At 38.7% G+C, this 9,067-nt stretch overlaps 1 non-coding gene across 1 annotated transcript; it reads right to left on the bottom strand.

Moving 5' to 3' along the window:
* Window positions 1-3,127: 3,127 nt before the first annotated feature.
* On the bottom strand, window positions 3,128-3,234 carry LOC121207526 (small nucleolar RNA R71). Its single transcript, XR_005902608.1, has one exon. It is a non-coding gene; the product is annotated as a small nucleolar RNA R71 (small nucleolar RNA).
* Window positions 3,235-9,067: the final 5,833 nt, after the last annotated feature.

Raw genomic sequence — 9,067 nt, 5'->3', positions numbered from 1 at the left:
AAACCAATTAGCGAACATAACTTGCATTGAATTTGGCACGCCCCCTTATCGCATCTTTTGGCGCACACTGCTTCGTCGTATATCTGGTGAACTCCTTATTGATATTCTTTTGTTGAACCTCTAGTTCGTCAAAACATTGGTGAACCCTCACTTCCAAGGCTAAAACTTTTGGCCCCTATCTCGGGATGTTACAACTTTCCACCACTTAAGGTATTTCATCCTTGAAATGTTCTCTTTCAAACAGTTGAGGATACTATTGCTTCATTGCTTCTTCTGTTTCCTAAGTAGCTTCGCTAGTCTTATGGTTTTCCCACAACACTCTGACCAAGGGAATCATTTTATTTTGCAAGACTTTCACCTCGTAAGCCATAATCTTCATTGGTTCTTCCTCTTATGACAAATTAGATCATACTTCAATATCATCAACTGGCACTACATGAGATGAGTCTGTACAATATTTCCTCAGCATAGATACATAAAACACATCATGAATTTGATCAAGTTTATGGGGTAACTTGAGTAAATATGCTATAGGACCGATTCTTTCCACCACTTTATAAGGACCAATAAATCTCAAGCTTAACTTTCCTTTGTGCCTAAACATTCGGACTTTCTTCTATGGCGATACCTTAAGAAACACATGCTCGCCCACTTGGTACTCAACATCTCGCCATTTCAAGTCAATATAAGAATTTTGTCTGTCTGAAATAGTCTTTAGCCTCTCGCATATCATCTTCACCTTATCCTTAGTCTTGCAAACCAACTCAGGTCCAACTATTCGCTTCTCATCTAACTCAGCCCAACATAGAAATGTTCATCACCTCTTTCCATACAATGCTTCAAAGGGTGCCATCTGAATGCTTACTTGAAACTATTGTTATATCGTAACTCTACCAAAGGTAAATAATATTCCCAGCTTCCTGCAAACTCCAATACATAGCTTCACAACATATCTTCTGGCACATGTATCACTCTTTCATACTGGCCATCTACTTGAGGATGATATATCGTACTAAACTTAAGCTTCAAACCCAAAGCTTCTTGCAATCTTTTCTAACATCTTGAAGTGAATCGAGGATCTCGATCGAAAGTAATGGAAGTTTGCACTGATAAACCATAATATATACATATTTTTAGCCTATGCTTGGCATATTTATGGATGATTTTTCCTTGGTTTTATTGAATTCGATGCTCCTAATCCTTTAAATTCATGTTTTGCACTTAGGTGAGCATAGGAAGGTGAAAAGAGCAAGAAACGGGCCAAAAACGGACAAAATGGGCCTAATTCAGCGTGGCCCATGGCCTAGGCACTTACACACGGGTGATCCACATGCCCATGTGTCATGGCCGTGTCGACACTAAACCAAGTCAGAATTACACACGGCCTGAGCACCTTTACACGGGCATGGCAATGGCTGTGTCCCTGTCGAGGCCAAGTCTAATTCTACTCAGAAAAGGCTAATTTTAAGGGTTTTGAGGCATTCTAAAGTCTATATAAACACCCTAAAAGAGGATTGAAGTGGGACAAGGAGAATAAAAGGCAGAAAATACTCGAGAACAACCATCAGGATCAGCTCAGAAGGAGGATCTACATCGACTAAAGATTTCCATCCAATTTCCTAGAAGTTCTTTGGGTTTCTTTATGTTTTGTTGTTTTCCAATTTTTGAGATGTTTTCCATTATTATGAACTAACTCCCTAAATACCTAATGGAGATAAAATCTAAGACAAATCTTATTACTCTTTGAATTATATGATAAATATTTGTTCTTATTCTTAATTATGAGATTTAACCCTTGCTTTAATATTCCAGAATATTAATTCAGGTTTTTGATGTGCTTATTCAGTGGAGCAAAAGTCCCTGTTTAAGAGTAGATCGTTCATAATTAAGCAGAGTTGCATGCAATCCTAGAGATAGGACGACATAAATCTACCGGATTAGAGTCAAATCTAATAAGGGAATCTATAGATCGAGTTAATGTGATAATAGGGGTTTTAATTAGAAAGAGATTTCGATTAATCAACCTAGAGTCAGTTGTTTTTAGTCTCGAGAGAGATATTAACATAAATTAGGGATTCTTACGGATTAAGTCAAATAAATAAATTGTCTAATTCAGAGGTAATAAATGAAGTCTAGGTGAATTCTTTCTTGGGTATTATCTTCTCCATCGGTTTTCCAAAAGTATTTTCCAACTTTAATCTCTGTTGCAATCTTAGTTAATTAGATAATTAGTGTTAGTTTAAAATATTCTCTTAATTGTCAAGCTAGATAATAAAATGATAGTAATTACTAGTACTTTTAGTCCTCGTAGATACGATATTTCTGGTCTCACCATAACTATCGTACTGTTCGATAGGTGCGCTTGCCTTAGTCGAATTTTTAGTTAGTTTTAGCGATCATCAAGTTTTTGGCGCCGTTGCCGGGGACTAAGATATTAGGAACGCTTAATTTTTATTACTTTAGCCATTTTTATTTTTATTGCAATTTAATTTTTTTTATTTACTAAATTTTATTTTCTCGACTTCTGGCAGGTTTTTTATAGTTTATAACTAGAAGAAACCCGTTAGGACCTCTACTTTTTGATAGTGAGATCGAGAGCACAGCTCACAGAAATCGAAGAGAAATAAGGTGAAGCCTACAATACATAGAGGAAGAGCGAGAGGACGATACCCATACTACAACCGAGGAGATGGATGATAATCAGAATAATTCGCTACCTCCTGTGGTTGCTGTAAATCCAGTAGATCAAAATCCTGCTCCTCGTACTATGTATGATTATGTTAAACCTAATTTAACAGGAACTGAATCGAGTATCGTTAGACCTACTATTGCTGCAAATAATTTTGAACTGAAACCTAACACAATTCAAATGATACAACAGTTTGTTCAGTTTGATGGTTTGCAGGGCGAGGATCCAAACACTCATTTGGCAAATTTTCTGGAATTCTGCAACACCTTTAAGATCAATAGCATTTTTGACGATGCTATTCGACTTCGGTTATTTCCCTTTTCATTGAGGAATAAGGTGAAACAGTAGTTGAACTCGTTACCATGAGGGTCAATCACCACTTAGGAACAAATGACCGAAAAAATTTTACTTAAATATTTTCCACCGACTAAAACGACTAAATTGGGGAATGATATTTCTTCTTTTGTGCAGATGGATCTAGAAACTCTTTATGATGCATGGGAGAGATACAAGGACATATTAAGAAGGTGCCCTCACCATGGATTACCTCTATGGATACAGGTTCAGACTTTTTACAACGGTGTGAACCCCTCAACAATACAACTGATCGATGCAGTCGCCGGTGGAACTTTAGACAACAAAACACCTGAAAAGGCTTACGAATTTATTGAAGAGATGTCACTGAATAACTATCAGTGGGAAGTCATGAGAACGAAGCCGCCAAAAGTGGCTGGTGTTTTCAACCTCAACGCGGTCACTATGCTATCTAACCAGGTAGAACTTTTAAATAAAAAAATTGATGGTTTGTGTGGTTCTATTCAGGTACATCCAGTGATGAGGTATGATTCAAATAGAGGAGGAGTGCACAGTACAGAGTATCCATCCTTCAACCCTAGCACCGAGAAAGAACAAGTCCACTATATGGGTAATAATTCTCGACCTCAAAATAACCCGTATAGTAACACTTATAATGCAGGTTGGAGGAACCATCCCAATTTCTCACGGGGTGGTTAGGGGAATCAAAGGCCACAACATCCTCCAGGTTTTTAACAACCACGCTACCAACAAGAGAAGAAACCAAACCTTGAAGAGATGCTTACAAAATTCATCTCAGTGTCAGAAACTCATTTTTAGAATACCGTAACAGCACTTAAGAATCAACAAGTGTCGATTCAAGGGCTCAAAAATCAAATAAGACGGCTTGCTAAGCTGATCTCTGAACGGCCACAAGGTGGCCTACTAAATAACACTGAAACTAACCCAAGAGAGCAACTTCATGCCATTACTGTGCACAATGATGAATGGTTAGTTGAAACTGAATCAAAACCGAGGCAAGATAATATGGAAGATAAAGGCAAGGTTGATGTAAACAATGATAATTAGAAACTGGTAAGCAACGAGTATAAACCTCGTGTGCCATACCCCAATGCGACAAGAAAAGACCACATAGACAAATAATTCGGTAAATTCCTTAAATTATTACAAAAATTACATATTATCTTACCATTTATTGAAGCTCTTTCAGAGATGCCAAACGCAGTGAAATTTTTAAAGGAGCTCTTGGATAATAAATGAAAGTTAGATGATGCATCGTATGTGGAATTAAACGCAGTTTGCTCAGCCATTCTATAGAAAAAGATACCCAACAAGTTGAAAGATCTAGGGAGTTTTACGATTCCTTGCTTAATTGGTAGTTTAAATATTAATAACGCGTTGGCTGATCTAGGGGCGAGCATTAATGTCATGCCTATAAAATGTTTAAACAACTAGGTCTTGGGAACCCAAAACAAACTAGGATGAGCATTCAACTGGAAGATAAAACAACTAGATTTCCTAAGGGTATCATTGAAGATGTGCTAGTCAAAATTGATAAATTTATATTCCCAATTGATTTTGTTGTTCTAGACATGGAAGAGGATAGTGACGTACCTTTGATTTTAGGATGACCCTTTTTAACAACTGCTAGGACTATCATTGATGTTGGCACAAGAGAACTAATACTTCGTGTAGGAGATGACACGATTACTCTCCAAGTTCATGATTCGACTAAATTAGATAGTAAGCAAGATGGCTATACAAGTTCTGTTGATATGAATAACATTATGGCTCAAACTTCTTTTCAGGAAATCCCTAGGAAGAACGTGATGGAGCCATATTCTAGTACATGTGACAAAAACATAACTACTAAAAAAGAACGAAGACTACAAATTGATGAACTAGATGAATGGCGGACACATGTCAAGGAGAAACCAAAAGTACGCAAGGAGTCAAAGCAACACCATGATGAGCGTAGGGATGAAACAAAGCAAATTAAGGTCAGGGATAAGGTATTGTTAGATGAAAAGGACCCTCAAATTGCTACTTCAGAGCACAATACAAACGGAGCGATTCCCTTCACGGTATTGAATACTTTCCCACATGGTACAGTCGATGTAACACATATTGAATTCAAAACTTTCAAGGTAAATAATACTCGACTCAGACCCCATTTTAATAAAATTGATAGCAGAGGTGAGGAGTTTCAACACCTCAAACCACCGTGACCACACGAAATTGAAGTTAGTCAAGCTTAGCCTTTTATCTATTCATGTTTTTTTATGCAGGAACAATGACCCACACGGCCTGGAAAAATGGGCGTGTCCTAGGCCATGTGAAAACTGGAGCAAAATTTTTTAAATTAGTCTGAGAGGTACACGGGCAAGGCACACGGTCGTGTGTTCGGACACATGGGCGTGTGGGATACCACACGGGCGTGGGAGAAGTGAAAAACAAAGAACACAGCCGTGCGACACGGCCGTGTGAACCACACGATATAGACATATGGGCGTGTGCCAGGCTGTGTGATGATTGGGCATTCGCGACGAACACTAGCTAAACTCGAGCCACACGAGCGTGTGACAAGGCCCTGTGGCCCAACACGGGGCTCACACAACTGTGTCCCCATTTTAAACCCCCCCAAACCTCTCATTTTTGTCCTCTTCTTCTTCAATTTTTCCCCCCAAACCCTAGCCGCCGACACTCACACCGACCAGCCACCGCCGTTCGCCCCACTGGCCGACCCCCATTCTCCCCTTCCTTTCCCTTCCTCTTTCTTTCTTCCCCATCCTTTTGATACGTGATATTTGTGACAGGTTTTAAGTATTTGTAATTAATCGTTCTTGGAACTAACTATTATCACAATGAAGGCAAGTGTACCCATCGAATAGTAGTATAGCTTTAGCAAGACCGGATTGTCGAACCCAAAGGAACCAAGAGTACTAGTAATTACTTTCTTTTTATTATCTAACCTAAAAATTAAGATATTTGTTTATCTAGATTAATTAACTAAACTAAGGGTGCACAGAGAGAAAATTGGGAAAAAACTCTTGGGAAAACTCGATTGACTAAGATAATACCCAAGGAAAAATCCACCTAGACTTAACTTGTTATTTGACTCTGAATCAGACGATTTATTCATTTGAATTGATCCATAGAAATCTCTAAGTTATATTATTATCTCTCTCGAGACTAAGAACATATAACCCTAGGTTGATTAATTAAAATTTCTTTCTAATTAATGCCCTAGTGTTGCATTAACTCGATCTATGGATCCCCTTATTAGGTTTCACCCTAATCCAGAAAAATCTTATCACCCTATCTCTAGGCGTGCAATCAACTCCGCTTAATTATGACAAATTTACTCTTAGACAGGGTCTATTCCTCCTCTGAATAAGAGTATTAACTTGAATCAATATCCTAAAATATTAAAACAAGAATTAAGAACACATAATTAAGAACAAGTTAAATATTTATCATACAATTCAGATAATAATAACAAGATCCGTTCTTAGGTTTCATTCCCCTTAGGTATTTAGGGGGTTTAGTTCATAATTATAAAAGAAAACATCTTAGAAGAATAATGAATACAAAACATAAAGAAAACCCAAAACCCCTGAATGGAAATTGAACGGAGATATTCAGTCTTGACGATGAATCCGACTTCTAAGATGGACCAATCGGCTTCCTTTGAGTAATTCCTTGCCTCCTACTCTGTGTGTCCCTTCTGAGTGCTTCCTCAGGTGTTTAAATAGGCTTTAGAATGCCTAAGAGCCCTCAAAAGTGGCCTTTTCCGAATAGGACTATACTTGGGCTCAGGAAGGACACGCCCGTGTGTGATTACTCTAGCCCGTGGTCAAGGCTGTTGAATAGGCACGGGCGTGTAGTCTACCCGTGTAAGGTGTGCTTTGATCCTGCCAATTGGACACAGCCGTGTGACACGCCCGTGTATGGAAGTCCAAGCCGTGTTGATTTCCCATGTGGGTTCATTTTCTCCATTTTGGCCCACTTCTCGCTCTTTTTACTCTCCTATTCTCACCTAAGTATAAAACATGAAATTAAAGAATTAGGAGCATCGAATTCATAAAATCTAAGGAGAATTCATCCCTAAATGTGCTAGGCATGGGATAAAAATATGTATAAATTACGGTTTATCACCTTTCTTCTCTTCTCCCTCCATCCTGCGCACAACACCCGAACCCTCCAGGCCCATGCCCCTCAAACTCCGACTATCGACCTCCACTGCCGTCCCGCACCACCATCGCCATCCCAACACTACCACCGTCGATCTCCCCTTAACTGATTATCTTCTTTTCTTTCTCAAATTTCATTTTTTTAATTATTTTTTTTCTTATCATTCTTTCTCTATTTTCCAGTCTTATTATTCTTTTTTGTTGTCTTCTGATTTTGCTCACTTGTGTTTATGATTCTTGTGACTATTATTTCTTCTATTTAGCAATACTATTCTTTGAATCCATCTGTTCTTTTTAGTTTACTTGCTTTCTGCTATGATATTTTGCTTATTCTTTTGCATTATTATTACTATTATTTAGTGCTCTTTTTTTGTTTCTCTTGCTTATTAGCATTCCATTCGTTCTGCATATATCTTTTCTACTATCCAGGTCCTTGCCCTATTAAATGTTAGTACACATCCTTTTAGGACTATTTGTTGATTTTGACTATTTCGGGTTTATCTATAGGCATGTGTTTCAATATTGGATGATGCCTTATTATTGATATATTCTTTTACTTTTGTAGGTATATCATGACGAACACACGAGGTAAGAAAACTGCCGTCCCCACTTCAAAAAAGCGGAAGGGTCCTGGCGCAACCTCCTCGAGTACCTCTACCGAAGCTCGTCATCCTTTGCTTCAATTCTCGTTAGGCCCACAAGACAACCTATTTCAGCTTCTTCGAGTACGACCATTAGGAGTGGGTCGTTGTATTGATTGGGCCACTTTGGAGCAGGTCTAACTTGCTCACCTTGTTCGATTCCATCTTGATACTGCCCCGTGGGATCGGTTCTTTACAATCATCAAGCCCACCTATTCGGAGCTTATCTTGGAGTTTTGCACTACTTTCCATTTACAGTATGTGATGAATACACATGATGAGGCTGGTACTATCATTTTTAGACTTGGAAGAATCGTAAAGCACATGAGTGTACTAGAGTTTGGAGCTGCTCTAAGTCTCTACACAGAGGAGTTCATGGCTTCCAAGAATTTTTTACATCTTCACCGTCACATACACTACTCACCCTCTTGCTGTTGGACTGGCCCTACGGTGAGTACTGTTCTCTGTGACGCAAGTCGCTCAAAGGTGACTTCTTTCCTCTAGCACTATGCTACGTCTATGCTATCTTGGCTCATACCTTGACTGGAAGGAGAGAGAGCATAGGCGCCGTTAGCACCACTGATGCTTACTTCTTATGGAGCATGGCGACTGGTCATGTATTTGACTTGGCATATTTTGTCGCCCTCACTTTTTGCCATCTGACAAATCGCCATAGGAGGGGCCTCAGTTGCCTTAGTCTTTACATGACTCGCCTCGCTCGAAACTTCAGGCTCTTCAACACTCCAAAGATGTCATCGACACTCATATTAGTAGGCCAGATGTCTCCTTAAGGAATATCTAGTATAATCTATATGAGGATGATAGAGCAACACTGTGGGATCGACCCTCCTTAATACAGACTTGTTCACTCTGATGACCAAGATGAGCCATAGGATATTACTGATGATGTCCCTCCCCTTCACGAGGACCTACACCCACCACCACCGAGTCACCGACCTCCTGTTGCCACTTTGACAGATATTTCTGAGCAACTCACTCGCTTTAAGCAACAGTGTTTTAAGCGATTCGACAGCATCGATGCCACTATTTATTTATTTATTATTATTTTTATTTAAATTTTATTTTGATTTTTATCTATTTTTGAAGACTTATGTTTTATATTTTGAACTATATTTAATTTTATCGTTTTTCGAGTAACCCCTTGATTCTGTTCCACAGTTGTGTTTATTTTTTTTACTAGTAACTTAGAATCATGCCTTTCATTAGCA

This window comes from Gossypium hirsutum, chromosome A01, assembly GCF_007990345.1.
Source record: "Gossypium hirsutum isolate 1008001.06 chromosome A01, Gossypium_hirsutum_v2.1, whole genome shotgun sequence".
NCBI lineage: Eukaryota > Viridiplantae > Streptophyta > Magnoliopsida > Malvales > Malvaceae > Gossypium > Gossypium hirsutum.
Note: the sequence above shows the minus strand (reverse complement) of the source record. Positions and strands in the feature narration are given on the sequence as shown.